This window comes from Lonchura striata, chromosome 4 (genome assembly GCF_050655825.1).
Source record: "Lonchura striata isolate lonStrDom1 chromosome 4, ASM5065582v1, whole genome shotgun sequence".
In the NCBI taxonomy this organism is placed as follows: domain Eukaryota; kingdom Metazoa; phylum Chordata; class Aves; order Passeriformes; family Estrildidae; genus Lonchura; species Lonchura striata.
The window spans coordinates 65,817,850-65,844,924 of NC_140706.1; the positions used below are offsets into that span (position 1 = coordinate 65,817,850).

At 39.0% G+C, this 27,075-nt stretch overlaps 1 long non-coding RNA gene across 2 annotated transcripts in view; it reads left to right on the plus strand.

Moving 5' to 3' along the window:
- The window catches only part of LOC146767697 (uncharacterized), a 382,268-nt gene that overhangs the window by 43,170 nt on the left and 312,023 nt on the right, over positions 1–27,075 (plus strand). Inside the window, exon 2 of one of the 2 annotated variants that reach the window (XR_014955217.1) lies at positions 14,200–14,244. This is a non-coding gene — a long non-coding RNA (uncharacterized LOC146767697). Of the gene's footprint in view, positions 1–550; positions 14,245–27,075 lie in introns of both variants that reach the window. The other variant, XR_014955216.1, reaches the window with a different exon arrangement.

The following is a 27,075-nucleotide window of genomic DNA, read 5'->3' on the forward strand; positions in this document are numbered from 1 at the left end:
AGATGCACCATGGATCTTTCCTGACAATTACTTTTTGGATTTGAAAACAAATGAATTTTCCAGTTTATATATTTTTCTTGACACTGTCAGTCTAATTATTCTGATGAGTAAAATACACAGAAATAACAGTTCAGGGTTGTTCTTGGGTTTGTGTTGGGTTTTTTTTTTTCTTCTTTTTTTTTTTTTTTGTTTTGTTTGTTTGTTTGTTTTGTTTGTTTTGTTTTTGTTTAAAGACATCTACCGGTAAGCACACATGATTACTTCACTCAAAGCAGCCTGACTTGACAGAGAATGATGTTCAGTATTTGCCTCTGTGTGTACTTGGCCATTATGATTTTAATAGAAGTAGTGTATTAGTTGAGAGATCTGAAATGAACACACAAAATGCTCATGCTGGGGGTTTTCTACCCCTGCATCAATGGGAGTGATTTTTGACTCAGCTAGTGAGCTGCTGAACATTGATCACAGTTTCTCCTAGTGGAAAGGTTACAGTGATAATGAACCTTTTGTAGCCCTTCTCACTCAGCCAGATTCTTTCATCTGTTTTTAGGTTTGGTATGGACCCTTCTGAAGAGAATCTGCTCGAAGTGCTTTCCTTCTGTGAGTTACACCTTACCAGACTCCCCAGTAACAAAACTTCTGGCTCTCCTTCACCGTTTTGTGGTTCCAGCTCCACTTGGTCATTTTAGCGAAGGCAGCCAATTGTTTGGAGTTAACCAAACAATACAAAAATGTCCCCACTCAGTGTGCCTTTGACCACTGTCACTTCAGAAGCAATTGCTATAACAATCCCCACAGTCTCAACCCCAAAAGTCGCAGGGCTGTAGGGCATTGCACGTTTTGTTTGGCTGTTCCTGGCTTTCAGTGCAGCGCTGCCTCCATGACAAAGAAGGATGGGCTCGATGAGAACCCCTGGTTGTTGCATGCAGACTTAGCTGCTCTTAGCAAGGCTCTGACAGGCAGAAGGCTCTCAGGCAGTTCCTGACTCAACCCCAGACCCCATCTTTTGCAGATTATAGGCTCTCTTCCTGGCCACTCACCAAGAAATCCTTCCCTACAAGCCTGATTCCTATTACTAGCACAGGGAGGCAGAGCCCAGAGCACTGCATTAACCCATCCCTGGCCAGAGGATGGTTTGCATATTCTATCATCTTGCTTTGTTTTGTTTCAAACCTTCTGATTTAGGAGTGTGTGCCTCTCTGTCTTCATATATATCGAATGGACATGACTAAATTACAGAAAGTTTTCTTTAAACTGGTTTTAAAACAGAGGATTCCAATTTTTTACAGTGGCAGAAAGTTAGAATAGTAGTTGTTGAAGAACTGGTTAAAATACATTGTCAGTGCCTCAAGTTCACAAAACACTGAGTAGGAACAGTGGGGTTGAGGGGAAGGCTTGTTTTCATGGCCTGTGGAGGGCTGGCAGTTTGAAGTTATTCCCTCTGCATAAATATGGCAACATTTGTAAGCTACTCCAGATCACTTGCTGGAATGTAAAGTCAGCAAAATTCTGCACTTCAGAAAATGATTGTACAGCAGGACTCCTGTAGAGGAAGAATTTTGTGTCTCAATAAGACAATGTGTTCAGCTTTTTAGTTGCTTTAATGGTGCTTCTTGAGGCATGAATTGTGGTGCATTTCCTCACTTTCTGTTTCTTCCTCATAGAAGTGTCTGTGTCCTAAGCTGCTTTCCTTTATTGTCATGGCTGAGCCATACATACTGTGAGGAAGGTTGTTATTTCACAGAATGGTTCACTGTCTTTACCATTTGGGAGAAATCTTGCCTCCATCTCAAATTTCCTCCCCTCCCTAGTATTCACTGGCAGCTAGGAGTCATGGTCAAGGGTTGGAGTGAAGACTTGGCTGCAAATTAAAGATCAGAGCCGACCTAGTAGCTGGTATCCAAACTGGTGTCCAAAGCGCCAAGCAAGACACGGGGATCCAAAGCAGCTGCCCACCACTGGCATGGGGGAAGAGATAAAGACAGGGTGAATGCTACATTTAAATTGTCATATGGTTCAAGGAGGTTTCCCATCCACTTGAGACCTTCACTGAGGACTGCTGCCTTTGGGGTGAGACTTGGTACGTTTCTGGTTTGTGGCACCTGGCCAGGATGTATGGAGACTTCTGCAGTTCCTTTGTCTGCCTGTGAGGATTCAAACTTCTCACCCACATGCCTTAGTTCTTTTCCATGTCCCAGGCCTGTTCCTGCCTATTATTCAACAACTGTTTCGTGCAAAATACAGAGGACCATCTGGCAACAAAAACACTCTCTTTTTAGCTCTGCTAATTGTACCAGATGCCTTCCACAGATTCTCCAAACCACAGTAGTTTTAGTTCTCAAAATGTTGATGATACATAAAGATAGCAGAAAGTAATATAATGTGATAAATTGCTTTTTGGAGTGATTTCATGGAGTATAAAATTCTTAAAGATATAAAATAACAAAAACACGTGTCAGACAAATGAGAACACAGGAAATCTGAGGTAATTTCCCTTTGGGATACTGAAAATGTTACGGGCTACGCGACTGCTGTGCTCCCCAGGAGACTGCAGTGGCACTTGTGGAACCACTTCTTGGTGCTCTCTCAATTCACATTGCATTCTCTTTTTTGAAGTTCGACACCTTTGCTTTTTTCCTCCAACATGAAGTGAAATAAGCCTGTAAAATACTTTTTTGCAGGAGTAATGTCCTGTCGAGTATTTGAAAGGCTGGTTGTGAGGGAAGTTCCAATTGATATGCATTTGACTCACACTTGAAAACTCAGATGTTCTGGTAACTAGGTCACTTTGGCATCAGTTTTGTGAAACTGTGACAGTTTTTGTGGCTTCTCTGCTGAGTTTCACACTCAACAACTTATATCCTGCTTATACATGCCAAACATCTGTGCTTATTACTTTCTTTTGTGTCATTTTGAAAATTTCCCAGTTCTTGACATTAGAATGGGTGGCTGAGAAACTGGTGAGATCAATTAGTGTTCTAACTATTGGAGAAGAACTCTTGACAAAAAAATAGTCCTGGCCACTGTTAGTTCAGGTTCATGCATACTGAAAGTCTGGTATTCTGCAGAATTTAAAGAAATATAATCAACCTCGGAGTTATAGCTAAGCTTCTGAAATAAGCAGCAGATCTGGCTGCTGCTTTGAGGCTACTGAAGACTTTTCTCTGCTTCAGTTCCTGACTGATATGGAAGACACAAAATAACCTGAGATGAAGATCACAAAGCAGCTGAACCAAATCTGTGTATTTAGAGGATTATCCAAAATCCAATTGTTTAAATGAGACTTTCAAAAGTACCTTTTCCATGTGTCCTGAAACTCCATCCTTTCTTTCATCATGGGAGGAAAGGAGTGCTGACTTAGTCATCTGTAGTCAGAACACAATTATGCTGACAATCCTGGGAGACAAATATGTCTGAGGACCTCTGGAAAAGGGGTTCAAGCTATGTATTATTCTTAGGAAGAGAAGTATTGACAAAGACCATCAGTGAAATATGTAGATATCTTTGTAAGACTTCCAAATTTCAGCAAAATTGTTATACCCTGAATAATGGTAGATTCAGGCTTTGCCAAAATGCAGCTGGGCAAATCTTTTACTTTCCATATGGAAAGCAACTGTTCAAGCAAGTTATATAATTATACATTATTACATTGCTTCTGTCCAAAACATAGGGCTGCTACAGACATAAGCCAAGATTTTTTTCTTGTCTTGCTATATTATTTTTTTTTTTGGTGTGTGTGTGTTATTCAATTAAAGCCACAAGGGAGTAAACAATTCCATTCTTTTCTCTTTCCACCCTCACCATTCCCATATCTGATGATTTACCATTAACTATTCTGGAACATGAGTTGGCAGTTTTGGCCTTGCTGCTCTGTGTTGGTTTTCCTGGATTAAGGCTAATGAAACAAGAAGCATTTTCCTGCTGTAGTTAGCCTGATTTCCTCACTCCGCACTTCTAAACGTGGATTCTGAAGTTGATATCATAACTTGAAGAAGTCAATGTAAATTAAAGAAAGCAAATTGGAAAGCAAACAGATCTTCCACTCATTTTACATAAAAAGTTCTAACAGTGTTCAGAACTTAATGCTTGTCTTTTGAACCCTCTACAAATATTTCCCTTACGCAGCAGAGGTCCACATTAAAAACTAATATCCCCAAAAATGGGGAGGAAAATACCTCTATTTAGAAGAATATTAGGCTAATTAACTTGGAATTCTACTGGATCTGGTAGCCTGAGAAGGTAGTTAGGACTGCAAGACCTATCCACTCTCTTGCCAAGATGTCTGTGCTGCTTTTTAGATAGTGATGGCTGAGAGACCAAAGGACATCTGGATTTCATGTCAACAGATGACTTTCGCTTTTATCACAGCAGTTTTACTCCAGTTTTGATCTGGTGTAATTATGATCTGGGTTAAGCCTAACCCAACAAAAAGCTTTGCATGTTTAACCTGGTTCACAGCTAGACAGTGGTATTAATCCAAATAATTGTGCTGCAGCCCAAAAGCTTGTGGTGGCTTGAGGGATAGAGCGGAGCAGGAGGTGACAAGTTGGTCTTCCATGTTAGGTCCAATTTATGATGGTTTAAAATGCTTTGTAGGCCTTCAGATTTACTGTGTTTCTGTATGACATACTTCCATAAGAAATAAAAGGCATTGGGTACAGAGCTGAGAGGCAACAAAATGAACAAGATGGTTTAAGACATTATAGAGATACTGTGCTGATTTAAAGGTACCAATTTTGCTGCAGGAAATTTGGAAATTGATTGTTCATCATTGGTAACAACACTGCCTATTCAAGACATGGCATCCAATGCATTTGGAACATGCTAATTAAAAAAAAAAAAAAGCATTTATTGACTAAAAAGGAGAAAAGAAAATAGAACTGCTGTTTGGATGTGAATGAGTGAGGTTGTGCTCCTGTGAGTGAGAAGAAGGTAAATGTTGGGCTGTGGTGTGGGTGTGTGAGCTACTTGGAGGAAATGTGAAGTGTTAGACACAAGAATTGTTTTCAGCTGGAGATAGATGCAGTTGTTTTCTCCTGACAGAGACATCACTGGACACATTTGCTCTGAACAGTTGTGGACAGTTGGAATTCCAAAGCCAGTGCTTAGAGATTTGGTGCTTGTGCTTGTCCTGGGGCCCATGGCAGGACATTACCAAAGTGCACACACTGTGGTGTAAAATGCAGCAGTTGTCTCTGTGGAACAGGGAGTGTTTTCCTTTATTGCTCTTCTGTTTGGCTTTTCCTGAACTTTGACCAGCTTGTTCTGTGAGAACTCCACAGGTCCTGGCTGCAGGTACTCAGCCAGGTCAAATCCTCACTCCAGATTAGGATGAGATAGGGAATTGCATCCCCTTCTCCTCACCTCCTGTCTGGCTCCCAGGACAGGAAGGAGGTACAAAGAGCCTATGCTCTCTCTGAGTGGCTGGAGAAGGCATGGAGGATTTGGAATATGGACAAGCAGTCCAGCCCTTCCACCTCTCCAGGGTCCCCTAGTTCTACCAAGCACTGTTTGTACTTCTTCACCCAGAAAAACTCAAATAGGCAAACCTGAGGAGGAATTAGTGAAGGTTTGTTTACCTTCAGGAATAGAGAAATGAGTGTGTTTAGGTTTTTGTGAAAAATCCTGTCTTCTCAAATAAGCTCTTGGTTTCAATAATATTGCTGAGTTTTTGTGAGGCACAGTTTCCCTCAATTTAAACCACTGTTTTTCATAGGAAATTTAATTAAAAAACATGTATGTCTTACTAAATGGAAGCCTGTATTAGAAAAACAGTGGAGGTTTTCTGAAGCCAGTACTTGTCTGGTTCTGGCATTAGCAAAGCAATTGCTTTTAAAAGACTTCTCATCCTATGAGAGCAAAGCAGAACCAGGATCTAAAATCTTAATATTTGTTTTAGAACTCCATAATTATTTTCTAAGTTGATTCTTAATAGAAAAATAATGTCTCAGACTTATAACAAGCTCTGAAAATTATTTATCTTTAAGAATATTCCAGGTTTTATTCTCACTTTTTGTTTGTTATACTTCTACAAACTGATGCCTGATGTTGTATATGAATCTTAATGTAGTGGACACTTCCTGGGATGCTTCCCACTTTGGCTTTAATGCTGGACATCAGCTTATGGATATTATGTGGCCTTTGAACTTTTCTTACGAAAGAAGATTAAAATAACCTCTATATATTTGCATTTATATTTTCCCCTCAAACAACAAAGCTATTTTTTAGTTTTAGAAGTAAAATATATGTTTTTTAAAAGAAAGTTCCATGGCATTTGAAATAAAATATATAAAAGTAGCTGATTTCCCAGCTGCTTAACAGTTCTGAGAGTCAGTTATAAAACATAAGTTTTCCAGTAGCCAAGTCCATGAACAGTTTCTTTTCAGGCCTCTGAGTTTTCTCTGAGCATTAATCACTTTTAAGAAAAGTAAGGCCTCTTATTAATTGTTGGAACTACATTTTCTTCAATTTTTATTCACTTAAGCAAGTGGAAGGCTCCCATGGTTCTCACCCCTGCTCATACTTATTTTTCTTTAAAGCAAGTTTTGACACTTGAAATGGGCTGCTTTAATAAATTAGGATTTTTATTAAATGACTTCACAAAATGTTAAGTTTTCGTAATTTTTAAACCTACTGTTGAAAAAGAGAGGTGCTAGTGGAAAATTAAGCTGGCTTAGCACAGTCCATGAGCTGTTCATGCTAGTCTAGGTGAGACACTGACCAAACTGTCTCGCTGCCATCACAGCCTGGTTAGTGGCTCTTACTCCTGAAGGAATGCCCTGGAATTCTCTCTCATCCCTCAGCTTCTGTGAAAGGTTCTCAGTCCCAAAACTCTGCATAGTGAAACCTCTTTAGATGTTCTGAGACTTCTAATTCCCAGACTTCTCTGTTAGTGTTGTCACAGTGGAGCTTAAGAACTCCCTGAACTGGTGAGTTTAACTCTTCCCCTTATCCTGCAAACGGCTGGGTTTCTCAACGAGTACTTAAAAAAAGTCCTGATCATTAACTTCCTTCTTCTCTTCTTCCCAGACTTTGCTGAGAAATTCTGCTTGGTAGAGGCCACAGTATTGCCCAGTGCTGCATCACCCTGACAGTCTTGTCTCTGTGAGTTCCTGGTATACATACCTTCAGGCTTTTTCAAGTTTGAAATGAAATATGTTTATAGCTCTAAATCATTCTGTTGTTTACCTGTATCTGCTACAATAATTCATTTTTCTGTTGAAAACCTCAGGGCAGAGTGGGATATGATTGCAATTGTATTGTTGGGAAGTCAGTGCAGAGCAGAAATGACAGTGCTGTGCCTTATGGAAATGTAATATTATGTGGAATCTCTCTTTGTAGTAGCAGTGAAACAAGAGCAAGGAAAGAGGCTTGAGAGCCAGGAAATAGGGAGCCCTGAAGAGGACACCTTACAGAAAGAGGAGTTTGGGCACTCAAAAGGAGTGGGCTATGATAATCTCCCATTTCCATGGCTATCTGTATCACAAACAGTTGTGTTTAAGTAACTGTTTCTCAGTTCCCCTGACATTATGCATCCTCTCCAACTATTGCTTCATATAGGTTTTGTTATTAGCAGGACAGAAATTGTATAACTATTGTACAACTGTAACATCATCGGAAATCTGCGTTGCTCAACATAAATTCATTCTGAGTGTCCCAGACTGCAGTGTGTGATGAGAGATCTGAGCTGTCTGGGGAATCCAAAACATGGGAAAAAAAATTAGGGACACTAGAACTCCTAAAAACATGAACAGCTTTTCAAAATCATAGTTTGGATCTTTTTTTTTTTTTTACCTAACTGTTTTCTTTGTGGTTTAAGTTTTTTTTTTTTTTTTTTTTTTACATTCTACTCCATGTGTGCATTTCTCCCCTTCCCTATTGTGCTTTTGCAGCTGTAGAGCTGACTGGTTATTATGCAATTTATTCTTTCTTTAACACTTAAAAAAAGAATTTAGTGTGGTTCCAGAGTAATTTAATTTCCTAAGTAAAAAAAATAATTTTGTATGTTAAAGGCTTTCTTATTTCTGAAGTTCTAAGTATTTTTTAAGTTTTTCAAGGTGTGAAAAGTTAAGTTAAAAATCCTGAAAGATTTTCATGTAAGCTCTCAGTTCCAGAACCAAGGACTCTGTGCAAAACACTAAATTTTGATTGCAAGTTTCACAGGAATATTTGGACAGTATTTAATAACTAAGGTCTGAGCACTCCAATGCTTTTGTCTTTCAAAAAATACAGGGAACTTGAGCTTTGGGGATTTTTAGCTACTGAACAACTTGAAGTCTGGTAAGGACATAGAAGAAGAGAGAGAATGAGGTACCATGCAAATAGTAACATGACATTAAAAAGTTAAATCTACCTAATTTTTTGGATGTTCAGATTCTAGTTCTCAGAAGAAAATCATTATAGGTTTTACAGGTAAGGGCGTGAAGTTTTTTAGGACTTTGTGTGCTGGTTTCCAAAATGGAAATAAAATGTGAAATTAAAACTCTGAAATGCTTTACAAAGTAGACAATGACAAAACATCTGTGTTGTCTTGGATTTTTTTTTTTTTTTCTCTCTCACTTTATAGCACACAATTTCCTTTCTTGGTAAAGGTTTTTTCTGTATCTCTGTTTTTTTCTATGGCAGTTTATCTTCATACTATGAGATCAGCTGTCAAACATGGTTTGGAATGCCAAGATAAATGATCTTCCTGCCTCTTATTGATTAATTCATCACCAAACACAGAATAGCCAATGTGCACATAATTTAATTATTTACTTCTAATATTGATGAAATAAAAATCTAGAGACAATGCCAAGGAGGAGAATATTTGTGAAACAAAGCCAGGAAATTTAGAAGAAAGACACTAGCATTCCTCTTTTTAGATTTTATCCTAAAATACTCAACTGGATAAAAATTGTTTGTAATATAGTACCAGACTTTATTTATGTGCTGTTACTGAACCCTTGGGTAGCATTACTTCATTTGATTAATAGCTAAAACCACAATGTTAGATTAATAGTTAAATTGCTATTATGTATCATTAATTCACACAATCAAAATACTTTGCAGATTAATTAATTCCCAAAATGACCTTGTAAAAGAGATAGCAGTATTCTGCCAATCAAGAAAATGGCTGGTTTTACAGGGTAGGAAATGTCCCTCTAAGGGTTTTTTTTTAAAGCAGAAGATTCTGGAGTGCATCAAAGACTGTGGATGTTGAACTCCAGGTACACAAGTTATCACGACTTTCTCAGGTGTGGTGGCAACATTATCTGAGATTTAAAATCAAGAACTGATTTTGAATTAATCCACACAGAGTATATGTTTTTCCTGGTGCCTGCTTATCATATGAACATCTGCCATATGGTTGTGGGATAACTATGGGATAATGCTGTGTGAATATATGAATATATGATTCTTCTCCTCCAAATATTTTGCAACAAGCCATAGAGAATCTATTCATTGCTGGCTTACTGGCAGAAGGTCCTGTTCAGAAGTGCAGGAAATAGAAAAGACACGGGCATGCTTGGTGAGATTCTCATATACAGGAATGGTAAGGAATTCAACTCATAGGGCATTTTTGCACCTTCATCAGTCAAACAGATCCATGGCAGAGCTGTTTCTTTAATCAATTTAAAGTTTATTTTATGCAGAGCAATCTGTGACGGACCTTTGGAATGACTCCAAGTATGTCTGTGAGCTTAGTTTGTGTTTCTGATGCAACCATATCAAAAGTATCTGTAAATTAGGTGATCAGGACCTGCACCAAGAGCAGCTCATCTGACCTGTGCAGACTTGGGAACACTGACCCCCTCTTTTGCAGCCCAGGGCTGTGAATATGGGGGTTACAGTGCTTCAAAATCTGACACCACCATTTTCCAGGCATCTGATAAATTGCAGGGAGTTGCAGTACACAATGAGTTACTATGGTTTAGTGAATGCATGTTGTAAGAAATCTGGGCACTTCTCCATTTCAGATCTATTTGGCTTACAGCCTCTGGATGGAGCACAACCTCCCTCTTCCCCTTCCTCCAAAATCAACCCAGGTCAATGCTTTCTTTGTGGAGGTTAAATTGCACGGTTTAGTTACCTCGCCTGAACTGAAGGCAGTTCTAGACACAAACAAAAGGAAAAGCTATAAAACACAATCAAGCGAAAATATGAAACACATTATTTTTCTTAAAAACATTTTTAATATGTAAACAATGCAGAAGCTGTTGTGAATAGTGGCTGCAAGTCTGACAGTTAACCTCTGAGCTCACAGGCACTTCCCAGGTTTCCTGCTAAAAAATGGATGGATTAGAAAGGAGTTCTTTGAGTTCTTAGCATATAATGGTCTATTGCTTCAAATTTCTATATTTGGTGGGATGCTCTGGGGCTGAAAGCAAGTCCCACACATGGTGCTTTGGCTGTGCCGAAGTGGGGGATTTGGTGATTTTTAGGGACTCCGCAAGCAGGCTTCTCTTCAGTCTTACTGAACTGCTGTGTTTTTGGAGGATTTTGAAATTTGTCATTTTGAGTATGCATTGTTTTCCTAGAATGGCCAATTATACCTTAGACAGCCTTTCCTTCTTCTGTGAATTCCCAAGACTTTGCCCTTTATGTGAAATGCTTGTGATCCCTGTTCTCTTCAAGCAGCACAAGTGCTGGGAGGGAAGAGAGAGTGGGAAGTGGAATAACCTTGCTCTGTAGGTTATGGTTTGTAGCAGCCTGTTTCCAGAGACTGGTGGTAGTCTGAACTTTTCAGTTAAGCACATGAGATAGATTTTCAGTCCTTCTTCATGTGTTGCTGTCTTGCCAGTTCCAGTTTTAACTATCTCCAGGGGTGGTGACTCAACCGCTTTCTTGGAAAGCCTGTTTCAGTGCTTGATAACCCACCGATACGGACAAGAATTTAGGTGTCCAAAAAAGAGGGATCAAATGTGAAAACAGGTAAAACCCTTCAATTTTCCAAGCCATTTAGTCAATACTAGTTCTTAGTGGTCATCAGTCAAATATTTTTTTCTGTGCTATCTACCTTTCCAAATATCTACATGACTGTTTGGGAGCTTACTTTTAAGGAGAGGGACCATTACAGTGGTCTTAGGGACAACTGAACAGACAGTGGAATCAAACAGAACTCATCATACCCTCATAAAAGTCTTGCCCTCATCAAAGTCTCCCCTCACCATCCCCAGAGGAACCTGAGGGAAGGCTACAACCATTCAGCTAAGCTTTTGTCATCTGGGCTTCCACTCCAATGAAGGAATTAATTTTCCACTAGGGACATCCATCTCATTTCTACAGAAGGAAATCGCTGGAACACAGCCCAGAATTTGGGCCAGTGTATCTATTTAGACATAAACATTTACACAGAGATGAAAAGGCAAAACTCATTCCTCCTGTCAGATCACTGAAGCCTATAGAAACACAAAGGGATTCAACTGATCTAAGGCTTGCACTGGGGAGAGGAAAAGCTACCAAAATTGAAGATGAAAGTAAAAAGCCTCTCTGGACTTCCTTTTTAGATGTTTCCTTTACTCTTTCAAGACTCCTTAAATCATTTGCTTTTGTGGCTAGATCAATCAGAAATAACTGTGCTTACCATTTTTGTTCCAACCAAAGTATTTGAAGGAGCTCCTCTAGCCATATAGTCTGGTGAATGGATTATTTTGGGTGATGAAAATATCTTATTGTCCAGGTAGGAAATTTAAGTTGCTAACAAATCATCAACAACTAAATAGACTCCAGTTTGACTATTCTGCTGCTGGTAAATTTATTCATAGTATCAGTAGGAGTGGATGGATCTCATTTGTCAGTCAGCAAGACAACACTGTCAATGACTTTTTGTAGGTAAACACAGTACAGGAGAGAAAATCCTGCGTTAGGTTTTTCACATAGCAGCTCTGTCTTGTGTGTTTGGTCAGAAAAATACAACTGATCTGCTTCTCTCTCTTCTCAAAATCCTTAGAATTGGCTGGGGTTTAATGTTGCCAAATCAAAAGATTTGGGATCTGCTAAAGGTAAAAATAGTGGGCAAAGCCTGGAGCTTGTTACTGCTTTGAACACTACATGAAACCAAATGGCATTGTCATCATTATATTGGAAGGCTACTTTATTTAATGGCAGTCAGCTATGGATGCTCTTTTGGAACATTCTGGAATCCCCAAGGGACTAGGTCATGGACTGGCATGGATCAGAGAAAGCAGAGCTATATCTTTTGTGTTCATGGCTCATAGTTTGGAATTTCTCTTTTAAGTGCAACTTTGGCTTCTCATAAGTGCAGAAAATTTTGAATGGTAAGTTTGAAGAATGCTGGAAATTTGGTAGTCTTTTTCATGCTTAGATACAGGAATAAACTTGGAAGAAATCATAAAGAAAATAAAATATAATACCTTAGAAGTATCAGGTTAAACATATGTTCCTTGGTTCATACCATGGCCTGACTGTAGTGTATATAACCTTTTAAAATCAGAGGTAATATTTCTGGATCATAAATTCTGCTCTTGAGTATTATGTAACTCAAATTGACGTCAATGGAAGACAGAATCTGAACCACTCTAGCCGACATGTGAGAAGGAAAAATGAATAATGAAATGAAAATAACATCTCCTCAATTTAGCCGTAGATCTCTCAGTAAACCATGTGTCTCTTGAAATGATTTGTATGAGCTATTATGGTGTTTTGTGGATTACAAAACCACTAAAGAAGGAGACCAAAATAGTTAGAGGTGGTGATTCTGAGTTCATCTGCCCAAGATGACATGTGGATTTGTTCCTCAGCTGTAGAAGAATCCACAGAAATCTATACATTGGAGGAAATCACTGCAGAAGTTCCTGTTGGACAACTATCAGTCGAACCAGTCTAAATCAGGGATTCCCTCCAACTCCTAAGGGTTGGTTAACAAGACAGTCTCCTCAACTCAGTCCTTCTGAAGTTTGATCTCCCAGGCTGAGTATCAGGTTGTACCTGTGAGCTAGGTTCTGTCTGTGCTCCAGTGAAATTGCAGTCCAAGCTCCATTGCTTTCCTGGCACAACAAACGTGTGTTGTCAACTATAGATATTTTTATACTGAAGCCACTGTATATGCAGCTCGCTCTTGAGTCTGAGAAAAACTGGATCAAATGCTTTATTATGTGTATATATGCTGGAGTCAAGCATTGAAAAGTTTTGTAAATTTGGATAATAACAGTCCACTACAAACAGCAATTAAAATACTTCTAAATCTTTGCCATTTGGATTTTCACATACATTCTGAATTATTCAGTAGATTTCCTGCAAAAATTAGAAGTTTAGGAGTACGTAGCTGCACAACTTGCCTTGGACAAACACTCTTGTCTCAAAATTTTGTGCCTGATCTATCCAAATACACAATTTTTTTTCAGAATCATTTACTGGGACATAGATGTGCCAAATGAAAAAAAAACCTCTTTCTGTATCTCATCACCTCTCAAATAATTTCTTCAGGCAATCCAGCTCTTGAAGTCAAGTCTTACATAGCTGGTGTCTACTTTTTGCTTACCAACAGATCAATCCAATAAATGTGAAGTATTTGAGGTCAGGAGGAATTGAAAGTGTGCAATTCAATAGTGCAATCTGGTACTGTGCAAGCTTGTTGTGCTCAATTTTCTTGTCAGAAAACCCATAAATTATAATAATTAAACTATAAAACTTTGTGACAGCTTTGATCCACTTACCTAGACAAAACCCAAAGCAAAACATGAACTGAGGGACATCTCAGCTTCTGGGAAGGGAGGTGATCTACCATGGTTGTTCCCTGAATAGAACAGACACTTAGCTATAGATCTGAAAATATTTGAGGCTTGAGGGGTATTGGCTGCTTTATGTTTCCGACTCTTGAGACAATTTCGTGCTTCTCTGCCTGCAAGATTCTGGATGCACATCTAAGCGCCATGTCTGGAAGTTCTGAGGCTCTTTATAGTCCTGAGAACCTAGAGAATAAAGGAAGGAAACAACATATATTTCTTGAATGAAGTGGCTAAACAGCACTTGTGAGTCATGATATGAAAGGAAATAATTTGAATTAGGTGAGATGTGCATGGCAGTGTAACGGAAAGAGAGTCTCCTCATTTTCATCAGCTAATAATCAAAACATTTTGACACAACTTCCAAAGGAAGCCAAAAATATGGAAACAATTATTTAGAGAAGAATACTGCAAAATGATGTATATGCTTGTATTTTGCATCATAAGGTAAACTGTACTTTTTTATTTCCAGATGGATATACCAGGCAAATATATTGACCCAGGAAAAAAAAAGCAAGTAAGTGATATAAACAATCTCATATGTACAAATATATATGTTTTTAGTTCCACACTTAAGTTACCATGTTAATTCCAGTGCTTAACAATTGTATGTGCAGTTGAAGAGCAGAAGAAATATTCTTATCACTTACGTAAAGAAGCTTTTTTAAAAGTCAAAAAGTGCATGACTTCTTTGATGTAATATTTGGCAGCCATTTTGACCTTGTTCTTTCTGCTAGGGTTTCAATGTCAATGGCAACATTGTGCAAATAACAGATTTTAAATATGAATTAGTTTCTTATTCAAAACAGTGTCACCTGCCAAGTCTGAGGTTTAAAAAATTCCAGACATAATTTTTTACCTGGGTGAAAAGAAAGCATCTTAAACTATATTGTGATCTAGTAACTTAGAAGATTTCAGAATCCTGTTTTGTCATATTTGGCAAAGATCTCTTCAGACTCAGACCAAACAAAAGGAACTGCTCTGAAAAAAACTTTTTCCAAAATTATGAATTAGAATCGTATTTTTATCAATACATATAGTCACATGAACGATGTATTATTGCTATTTTCTCATTCATAATTTTCAATAAGTTTTGCTTGAATAATTCACTTGTTTGTAAAATCATTTGCTAAATGAATATGGACTTTGAATGGAGGAGGACAGATGGATTATGTGTTACTGCTGATTCAAAATGACAGACTGCAGACAAAATACAGTGCAAAGATATGTTTCATATTCCTCCAAGGAACTGAACACAGCCCTCAAAGTTAAAGTTCAGTTGTTCTTATTTCTAGTCCATATAACATACTTAGTGATTGCTGAGTCCACACTTTTTCTCTTCCTAAATCGTGGACCATATTAGAAATACTTTTGTACATGTTAGATATCTACAATAAAAGACAAACATCAAGGTACAGTAACAGCCTTATATTAATATTGCCAACTGTGGGAACGAAGAAGGTGCAATGAAGAGCAAGGAATCTCTTCTTCTCACAGAATTTCAGATCTAATTTTCTTATGAAGTTGCCTGAACTGGCAAATGGGACACCAAAGTCCTTTATCTGCAGAGCAGAAATGAGGCGGCAGTCAAAATACTAGTATAAAAGTAGAAAGCAGAAAAAGGAGATCATATGAACATGTAAGAATGCAATCCGAAATTAGAAAGGATGATAAAATATAGAAAGAAGGTACACAATTGGTACCAAGAAAGCATTCTGCAAATACATTAAGAGGAGGACAGAGCTGGTCCTCTGCTCAAAGAAGAAGAAAAGCTAAAAATAGATTCCATCAATATGGTTGAAGAATTAATGAAGTTTTTCTTCAGTCTTCACTAAGAGGATAAGAAACCTAGCATGGTATCAACAGCAAAGGGAGAATTTTGCAGGTTAGAGAAGGAAGGAAGAAAGAAAAAAAGATAGCTGGAAATCAAATTAGATTGATTTTTCAAATCACCTGTAAGTGGCAGACTTCCTCTGTGAGCACTCAGGTAGCTTGATGAGAAATGTCAGCCTCAACAGTGGTTGGCTCCCAGAGCTTGCAGAAGGATGAGTGGGATCCAGAAGACTTCTGAAAGACCATGACAGTTCATAAACTCATGAGTTGCTGCTGACTTCTCTGCTTTACTCCCAGCTGGAAAGGGCATTCTGGCATCTCTCAGGGCTCTTTTTTCAGAAAACTTTCCCCCTCTTTAGCAAATAAAGTGGGTTTTGGTTTCCAGCCAATTCTTCTCAACTGCCTCTGGAATAACCCAGTTGCACTTTCTCAGTTGAGCTTGATGGGAGTCAACTGCACCTCATTATCTGTGCTCAGAAAAATTCACCAAATTCTAGGCCATTGTTTTTCTTGGCAGAGGGTGTTTTTTACAAGAGCAGGGCATGACAGCACCAATCCTGAGGACACCAACTCTCATATACAGTCAGTCATGTCTCACAAGGTGCCAAAGAAAATGATAATTTACTTGAAATCATTGGTAAAGAGCATGCAGATTTGCTTCCCAAGAACCATGCAATCTGGCTGTTTCCCTGCAATAAACACTACATTTATCTGTGAAAACAATACATAAGATAAAAAACATAATAATGATTTATTCTGCAATGTTTGCACAAAGCAGCATCCCACTTACTTAATGTATTCCTCCTGATACTTCAAGAATGCCCTGTTCATATATCAATTAATAGAGAGGAGTGTTTTTCTTCAGTGTATCCTGAGTTACAGTAGATGTATAAGATGTATAAAATATGTTTCTTAATATCCTTCTGACTTTTGGTTTCCTTGAACCTGCTGTTCACCTGCTTATACTGAAGTTGAGCTGTATTTCTTCTCCTTTTCTGGGGTGCATTAGGAAGAGCACTGTTAGCAGGCACAGGGAGGTGATCCTGCCCCTCTGCTCAGTCCTGCTGAGGCCACATCTGGAATGCTGTGTCCATTCTGGGCTCCCCAGTACAGGGAAGGCATTGAGCTCCTGGAGCAGGTCCAGTGGAGGGCAAAGAAGATGATGAAGGAATTGGAGCGTCTCTCTTAGGAGGGAGCAGGGGCTGTTCAGCCTTGGGAAGAGATGACTAAGAGGGAACCTCACCAATGTCTGTCAGTATCTGCAGGGAGGTGCCAAGGGGATGGACCAGGCTCTGCTCAGTGGTGCTGGGCAGTAGGACAAGAGGCAGTGGGCAGAAACTGATGTGCAGGAAGTTCCACCTGAACAGAAGAACTTTGCGATGCAAGTGACTGAGAGCTGGAACAGATTGGCCAGAGAGGGTGCAGAGTGTCCCTCACTGGAGATATCCCAGAACTGTCTGGCAATCCTGTGTCATGTACTCCAGGATGACCCTGACTGAGCAGGGAGGTTGGATCAGATGACCCATTGTGGTCCCATCCAACCTAACCCATTTTGTGATTTTATGACAAAGTGATGGCATTTTGATACAATACATAATTAATACAGTTTATCAATGCAAAAAATGACCAGCATGGTTAACAAGTATCTGCAGCTTCACTAGGAGTCACCTGCTTGTTGCAGTTTTTCTTCCCTTCTTGTTCTGGATGATGACAATCCATTAAACAATCCTATTACCTTCCATATGAAGATGGTTGGCTGTTGAGCAACTGCTATAGCTGAAATGGGGAAGAGGTGGTGGAATTAGCATAGTCTTAATATTTTAAGAGACAAAAAGGAGACAGTAAGGGAAGTGCCATTACAACAGTATTTCCTGTCTATTTTTACTGACTTCTTAACACACACTCTTTAAAAGGCTTTGACAATGTGACCACATTTTGCTTATAATTCCTTGAATAGATTATCTATTTTATTTTTGATTATGTTGACTCTCTAGCTCAGAATAAATTAGCTCTGACGTGATACTACCTGATCTTGCCACTGTAACACAGGTTTGAAAATGTGTGCAGAATGAAAGCTTCAGTTTATGTGTCCTTCAATATATTAATTTTCATGTATTAATATAACATGTTCTGTTTGTGGTAAGTAGCTCTGGAGCAGGAGTTCTAGGTGTCTGGGGGTTTCCCCTAATGTAGCATTCCAGTACTTAACAAATGGATTTTAGTAGCTTGCTTTTTGATACCAACTGTATTATGCCTCTGAGCATTTTGAATATATGTATCCAGTGAGTCTTCATTGCTGTAAGCCTTGTGCAAACCAGGATGCTTTTAGTATCTTCATTAATGATGTAAATGGGAAGGACTGAGTGCATCCTGAGCAACTGGGTCTGGCGGAAGGTGTCCCTGCCCACAGCAGGGAGGGTTGAAAAGAGGGGCTCTTTAGGGTCCTGTTCAACTCAAATTACTCCATGATTCTATGATTACTTGAGTCAGGTATTTGCAAGATATTATTTCTCATAATTCAGTGAGGTGAGTCTGTGTGTGGGGAGGGATAGGTGAAAAAAAATCAGTGAAGTTAAATAAATAATGTGTTTAACCAGGACATATTTAATCACCATTAAAGTTACTTCAGGTTTTATTGGCCACCATGTACCTAAACTGCACACCAATAACTGAACCTGGGTTGTTTGATGGCTTCTCCTGTTGTGATGGTTAAATATCTTGTTTAAAATGATCCATTTCTTCTTGTTGCTTGATTTAAAGGTTGGTTTTGGCTCCAGAATTAGTCCCATGTGTTTTGAAATGTGAGCCTGAAAGCTGGTTGAAAGCTCATGTAAATTTGGTACCAGGTTGCTCACCTTTGACAAGGAGAGGCCACAGAGTGCAGTAAACAGTGCTGAAATGTGGCTGTGTGTGACAAGAGTCAACATCCTTTAATTCTAAGTTATGAGACTCAGTGACAAACAATGTAGCCTACACTGTGTGTGCCTGATCTAACTTTGTTCCCCAAAATGGCTCTTTAAACTTACAATTTCACTGTTCATAAATAACATACACATTCTTAATCTAAGCAGAGGCAAATGCATGATATATGGCATATGTTATATTACACATAGCTCTTTTACTGCTGCTGTTAATGTTGCCCAATAAGTATTTATGAGGCAGTCTAATAATGGGAAACATTTTTCATTAGTCTAAATGCTTGCTTGTTAAACAATTGGTGTTCCAGTCCTTTATGTTTTAGCCTCCCCTTTTCTGGTGGCTAGTAGGCTGTAGCCACCTAAATGGAATTGAGTCTGTTTACTTTGGGATAAGCTTATGCTACACTGGTAGGTGTTTTTCTTGTCATTAGAACACGAGTAGTTAAGTTTTTATCTGGTGTATATAATAGAAGTATTGATATTACTAGTAATAGTAGCTTTTAATTATGAGCACTTGTATTATTGACATATAAGAAGGAATTTAGGTAACTGTTCAATGCAAATTAAAAAGAAAGTGAAGAATGACAACAACACTTCCCTTTGTTGTAAGGTTTATGATATCATTCTTCAGGAAGGAGTGAAAGGGTGTCATTTAACTGAGCAATTCAATGCCAGTGACAAGATTCAGAGAGTAACATGAAGATCCTTGGAGATTACTGGAGGACAGGTGATGACTTATGTTGTAAAATTTTTCTATAAAAGAATTTTATTAGCTTTTTAGAGACAAGCTCAAAACCTTGTTCTTCTTGATTCCTCTTCTTCCTAGGAAATGTATAATGGTTTTGATTTGCCTTCATCCAGTGGAAAAAGTAATCATGAAAACAGCAAAATAGAGGGGGTTGAATGTTTGTGAGTGACAGAATTTGTAATTTCCTCATCTATGTGAAATTTGAGCAGGACAAAAATCTATCTTGTTCCTTTTTCCAAAAAGAGCAAAACACTCATTTTTGTCTTTCTGACATGGCTACAGTGAAATGTAAATCCCTCTGGTGAGACAGGGGCTAGAGAAGCAGCATTTCGTGGACCAGAACTATTAGTACTGACAGATGCTTGTAACAATTATGATAGACAAAAAAGATATGATAAATATGATCAAGAACACTCCTGTAAAGGTAAGCTTGCAGCCCATGTGTCACAGAATCACATTCTATGTGCCAACAAATATTCTTTCCTTGAGTTAATAAATCGTAAACTTATTTTGTTTGGGTTTTGTTTGGTTCGGTTTTTCTTTCACATCATTTTATAGCTGAATCCATGTCTTCTCAACCAAAGATAATGTGGGGACACCTGTGTTCTAAAGACCACATTTGAGGAAAAAGTCCAGATATACAACAAAGCAGACAGACTTTTTCCAAAATGGGAATAAAATAAACTAGTTCCCCCTGTATAGTTCTTTAAGGGCGAAATTTACCCTGACCTCAGGTCTTAAGTGGGATTTTAGTGCTGTCTGATCCTTGAGCTAATATGTTAGAGGGGTGAAGGGAAGGTTTTTGGCTTTTTCCTATTTTCTGCAGAAAAAGAAAGCAAAACAAGCATTGTGTTATAATTATAGTAAATGCCCAGAGTATACCATGTCTTTGAAAAGGCCAAAATGAAGATGACCTCTGCTGATATCTTTTTAAATGATTGTAAAGTATCTCTATTAGTAAATGTAATAGTTTAGCCAGAGAAAACTTCCAAGAAAAACTGGAATATAATATATAGCTAGTTGGGAATGGGGTGACTGAGATACTTGCTAGGAAATGTGTGCCTGTATTAGGCTATGCAATCAGGATAGAGCCCGGCTGAACTTATTCCAGAAGTAAGAAGAGTGGACTGTTCCACTGAACTATGATCTGAGCAAACTAACCAGAAAGGTCTCTGTGTGTATTAAGACCTCACAAGTACAGCAAACAAATGATTCCCCTAAATATCATTATCTTGAAGAATTTTTTCTTCAAGGTGAAAGCAGAAGAACAAAGTCACTGTCATAAAATAATGAACAGAACTTAAGTTCAAAGTGTCATAGAAAAACAGACTATCATGGACCAAAGCAGGAGTACTAATAACATGCCAGAAGTAAATCTATTCTTAGCCCTCATCCAAAAAAAAAAGGACAGAAGGAGGTTCTAGTTTTGACCAGCATCAAAAATAAGATGAGAAATGTGAAATCTGTGGAAAGAAGTAATAAACTCAAATGCTGGCTTTAAATTTAGTAATGGGCTGAAGAACTCAAAACAATGAAGTGCAGTGTGCTTTGTAGCTGCTTATTTTCACTAAGTTGTGTAGGTAAAAGTCTCTGATTTCACCACACTTAATTTTCAAAGGCCCCAGAGCCTCCTGTTTAATTTAGCAGACTTACAGGTTTTGAATAATATCTCATATAAAATATCTCCATGGAGCTTGGCAGGAGATGCAGAAAAAAGTTCAAAAACAGACATTATTCTTCTGAAATCAATAGTTATACTCACCAATGAATTACATTGCTCAAAATAATCTGTTTCTCAACATGGAGGAAATAAGAATCACAAGGATATTTCTTGGTGATCGATATTTAATTTAACAAGTTGGCACCCTAAGGGTCTTCATAAATAGATGCTGATAAATAAATCAGGGCCTGATCCAAAGACTACTGAGAGGAATAGAAAGACTCTTGTTTCATTTTACTGTGTGTGGATCAGTTTCTAAACCTCCTTCAAAAGTGGGATTTTTATTGTTGCATTAAGATTCAGGAAAAAAAAAATCTGGTTTTATGTAACCAGCATTTCAGTAGATGTCTGTGTCTTTGATACTGTTATTAATCTCTTGATAGGAATATCAGAAGTTGTGAGTGATGAATCAGATGCAATGCTGTTAAAAAACTGAAGTCTGCTTTGTCTGATATTTTTATTGGGCCAGGTTGGTAGTAATGTGGAAATATTTAGCATGTAAGAGAACATTTTGGTGAGCATTGTCTTGATTCATAATTTAGGGTCCAGTTATATTCAGTTTATGTGCTGGTAGGAGTCCTAAGTTTCTGATGCACAGGATTCAGGAAGAGCTTTTCCATCAGCAGCACCTTGAGTTTTAAGATGGAGTTGGAGCATTACAAAGGCAGTTCTGTGCTGTTGCTGCTGGGGCAGCAGGAGCATCTCCAGGCCCCCTCCAGTACCATAGCCCTGGTAGCAGAAGGGAATGGAGCTCCAAAGGGACAGAACTTGTCTCACTTGGAAGGCTAAGACTCAATGCGTGGCCAGAGCACAGGAGCAAAGAGAGAAGGAGCACAGGCAGTCAGTTGAGACAGGAACTGTGTCAGCGAAGTGACAGAAACTCACAGAATGGACTAAAGTCTCTGTAAGCTCTGGTGAGGAATTCTTGATACAGGAGTGCACTCAAGAGGCCCAGCTTGCAAGGATCTTGGGAGCTGGAGCACAGTCCTGGCCCAGAGGCAGGACTGGTGCACAATTCAGGGTGGTCCTGTTTGAGGACTGGGGGCTGCCTTAATCCAAAGGCTTGAGGCCTTTCATGTCGCCCTGGCACAGTGCAGGTGGAGACAGGTGAATATTGCCCACCATCTTTTTTCCAGCTGCCCTCCCTAGTCTTGCAAATCCTGTGTCTGTCCATTCTGGGGGATCTGCATCTCCCATGCAAACCCATCAATTGCTGTGTCCCCTCTCAGATGGAATATCAAGAACACAACACAGCAATGTAGAAAACATGAATGTCATTAACTTGACTACTCCCAAAATCTACAACTAGAGGGTAACTAGAAGACTATGGGTTGAGAACCTTATGCCTAAAAAACTTCAACTTTCAGAACTAGAACACTAAGGGGAACTTGAACTTCTTGTGGAAAGGGTGGCAGGGAATCCTACGACTAAGAATGGGGGTGTGTCTAACTCCTAAGGTGGGGGATGTTGCAGTGCCCAGGCTAGGCAACTGTCACACATCCCCCAATGCTCTGCACGCAGAGTGCTCCTGGAGCTGGAGAGTCAGCACTGAGGGAAGACTTGGAGTGTCCTCCTCTTCCAGACAGCCCTGGTGCTGCTCTCTTGGCTCTGTGCCTTAGCTGAGAGCAGTGGCGCTGGCACAGCCGCAGCCTGGCACGGTTGTGCTGCAGCAGCTGGATCAGCTTCCTGGGGCAGCCGCATCCCTGGCAGCAGCATGGCCCTGCATGGACCGAGGGGCTCTGGCACTTCTGCAAGGCAAAGCACAGCGATCTCAATGGAAGGGGCAGAGGGGCAGAGTAGGTAGCAGAGCCAAGGTTCTCATGTCCTCCCCAGGACTGCTGCAAGGGGCAAGGGGATGGGTCAGCATCAGCAGCACGTCAAACTGCAGGAGGCAGGAGAAGGCCTGGCTGGTCTAGGTACTCTGCAGAGCATAAGGTTACAAGGAAGTGTTTTAATTTGCTGTTAAGTGTTTCCCTTGTACTTCCTTATCACCATAAACATCTTGTATGGAGGGAATTTCATGGATGAAATCACAGATGAACGGACTTCATTGTCATATCTAATATGCAGTATTTGAGCCCAACTTATTTTAAGCTACCTGGAAAAAGTTCTGTGGATGACTGCATAACCACATAAATTGTACAGTTAGGAGCTCCTGGCAAAAATAGAGGACCGACATAATTCACACAGTGTTCTTTTTCATTAATCAGTATTGTTTGAAGGATAAATTTGTTCCTGTTTTTTAAAAGATTCAAGGGAAGATTTTAATTCTTCAAATGCACTTACCCAATATACACATTAATTTCCTTTTTTCTTCCCATCCTGACTCAATGAGCTTAATTGGCTATTATTTTAATTCTTCAGGCTGCTTAATGTAGTTACACAAAGATGTTTTTTGGTCTTTATCTTCTTTTCAGGTTTTTGGGCTTTTTATGTTGAGTTGAAACCTTTAAAGAATAAGAGAGTTGTGAAAAAATACATTTAAAAAATAAAACTAAATATTCTTTGTTTTTAAATACAAAGAAGCCCAAGATTGCAAGCCTTGTAGCTACCAATTTGCTCCAACATCCATCTGTCCATCCATGAAAGAGTATTTGCACAGGTACCTCAAGCACTGTATAACAGACATCAAAGATTTCTACTCCTGGATTAACATTTCTGGCTTTGGGAGGCATGATGCAGCTATCTCCTTGTTGTCTATTAATGCCAGAAAGAGCTGGCAAACTTTCCTAACGTGATAATGGAAAGCTGTCGGGTATGATTGTGTTTCAGATTAGGTGATGCCTAACAATGAGGTAATCTCTGGAGCACTAGAATTCCAAACAGTCCCAGAGTTTATGGGAAAGTTCCTCTTAATGAGGCAAGAGTTCCAGCACTCATCTGTGTGCAGGAAGTCCATCCAGCACGTGCCAGCATCCAAAAGTTCCAAATACAGCTGTAATAGCAGCTGGTTTTAAGAACAAGTAACAATTGTGTTTTAGATATTGTCCCAGACAATGATTATGTCATATGCATCTATACTGCTGTGACTAAAAGCACATGGAGCAGCTACCAGTGCTGAATTTTTTGCCAAATAGCCATGTACCTATCCATGTGACATGGCTAGCTACATATTTGTTAAATGCCAAGACAGGTGCTGCCATGATAGTTTTGCATTTGCTAAGCTCCTATGGGTTTTGGAGGCCATAAGAACTAGTTGATGTCAGAATTCGTTGCTGCCCTCAGGAAAATTTCCCTCAATATTTTCAAATTTGATGTGCTTTCAGCTGTAAATAGGGAGGTTTTCTTTCTGAATTATGGGTAAATGAAATGTTTTAAAAATGTCTTCAGCAAGCTGATAAATGGGCAAAACAATATTACAGACTTATCTTTATATGTGCTCAGGAAACAGGCTATCAAGATGAATTCCCACTGCCACTGCCCTTTGAAGATTCATGTTATAAAGCTAAAGGGTGAGAAATCACTCTTAAACTCACAAAAGGAATGTAAATTTAATTTGTAACCTATACTGTCCCACAGGTTTACTTGTTATGCTCCATCATCTTTAATCAAAACAACTGGTTAAGTTTAAATATCATCAGTCATCATACCTGGATTCTTTTTAAGAGCCCAAATAATAATTGACTGAGAGACAATACCATTTGAATTTTAGAAAATCCTTAATTCCTTTATCCTTCTTTTGTAGTCAGGACAAAGAAAATGAATTCAGCTGGTTTTTTTTTTTTTTTTCTCTTTCCTTGTTTTTTTTTTTTTTTTTTTTTTTTTTTTTAATTTATTTTTTAAATGACTACCAAAGGGATAAAAGACTATACATCCTTATAGAAAAAAAAAAAAAGGAATTATAATTTCTTTTCATTAATTTCAGGCAAAGCAAGTTGCAATAGCTGTTGCAGGTAATTTTTTCCTTGTGAAAATGCAGTGGGTCACTAGAATTTAGGCAGAAATACTGTTCAGTGCTGAAGGGAAGACACACTCTAATTTTGTAGAGTGCAGGTAGTTTCACTTGTTTTTGTGGGCATGAAGCAATGAGGTATTTTTGCAAAGAATGAGCAAATTCTCCTAAAATAAAAGAACATCTTGGATAACAAAGGTTTTAGTAGGCAATTTTTATCATAGCCATGCACTGAGCCCTTCACTTGGCCTATGTCAGAGCAGTCTTATGCTGTGCTAACTTGTGCAAGTTGTTAAATACTCCTTGGAGATAAGGAGTCATTGGGATTTTCTGGATTGAAAGAAACTTTGGCCACTTTTACTTTCCTTTGATTGTACACTACTCCACCCTAAAACACTGATGAGCCTCTTGTGCCTGGTTATGTTGACTATAAGACCTTTTATGTCAAGCAGTTACAAAATTGTCATAATGTAACCCCAAATTGTGGCTATTCCACTGAGATAATCTGTGATAATTGACATAACACCTGTTTGCTCTCACTAGAGTCAACAGTTGCATAAGGTTCCAATTACTTCAGAATTTGGCCCTGAGTTTCTGGGAAAGTGGGGACTGTGTATAAGCTGCTGTACATTTCATGGCCCGTGTACCTGAAATATATTAAAATGTGTTTTTCTTGAAAATCACGTTGGAAAGTATTGGTGACTCCTTTTTTGACTATTGCACGCTGGAGAGACCTGCGAGGGAGACACTGTGGAAGAGGCCAGCAGAGTTTGCTCAGAGAATGGATGATGCATTGGCTTTGGCTCTGCACTTCTTGGGGGCTCAGGATTAAAAGTTGCTTGGGGAAGCTTGTTACTGCTTTAAAGTTGCCAGTTCTGCGGGTTTCCTGTGGAATTGCACTCGTTTTTAGCAACAGCTGTGGCTAATTTTCAGGAGCCAGAGGTAGCCATTTGGGGGGATTTTTAAAATGCTGCCAGAGAGCTTTGGCTCTCTGGTTGGTGCAGTGATTTCCACTGTAAATTCTGATAATGTCTCTGAGAACTGATTAGAGGAGGTGAGTCAGGACTGTGCATCGGCAAGCCAGTGCTTGACTCTTCTGTCATGGGCCCTGGGAGCTCCTCAAGGACAATGTTCCCAAGTGCCAGTGACAACAGATGGTTGTCTGACATGCTGAGGGATTTTGAAAAGCCCTCTAGGCAGTTAGTACAGCCCCACTGAAATGGAGTTTTAATGCTTATCTTGCAAGTGTTGCTAGCCAAAGTGGGGTACTTTAGTGCCCCAGGCTCTAAAGGTACAAAAGCATTTACCAGTCCAGGTAAATGGCCTAACCACTAATAAAAGAAGGCAATTAACCCTAGAAAATATTTAGGTTCTTTGAACAGTCTAGTTCAGGATTATTAGTCATCTGAGATTGACCACAAGCACTATTATGATTCCACAGTGTGTATATGGTGAATGACTGATGGAAATCTGAGGAGGTAAAGAGAGATAGTGGACTTGCTCTTGGTTGAAATGGCAGACAGAGTAGATTCCTCCTACACCAGAGTGAAAATGATATGGCAAGACAGGATAGAGGATTCATGCCTGTAAATTGTTCTATTTATGGCTGTCAGTAGCAATTCCTAGTGTAGGCTCAGTGGAGACAAGAAAAGGTGGAGTAGCATTTAGGATTTCCTAATTGTGACTGTTGAATAGCAGCAACAACAGTAACCACAGCTATAAATACCTGTCTCCAAACTTGCCCTGTACAGGTAATTAGATTCTGGAGAGCACAGAGAATTTGCTGCATGTTTTCTTCTCAAGTCATAAAAAGAACATTGTGCATTTAGTGGCATTCCTATTTCTACTGTGTTGGATTTCCCTAATTATTCATTCAGTCTTGTTCTTCCAAGGGGAGCTCATAGAAAATGTTGGAAAAAAAGTACAAGCAAGTACTTGCAGGTAAAGCATACTGTGAGTACATTAGTACTTGCATGGTCTTCATGGTATTAACTGCATCTGTAATCACAGGACTGTCAGAAAACTGCAAACCAAGAGATGCTGGAATGTTTTATAAGGGCTGAGACACTGGCTTGCATGTACAAGAGATGAAATGGTTGACGTCTCTTGATTAAAGTTAGTGCTTTAGCTGCATGATTTAATGGTGTAAAAATAAGTCTGTCTAAAGCTTGATAGAAATAACAATGATTTGGTGCAAAATAATTTTCCAAAGTACAATGGAAATGAATGTAAATTGA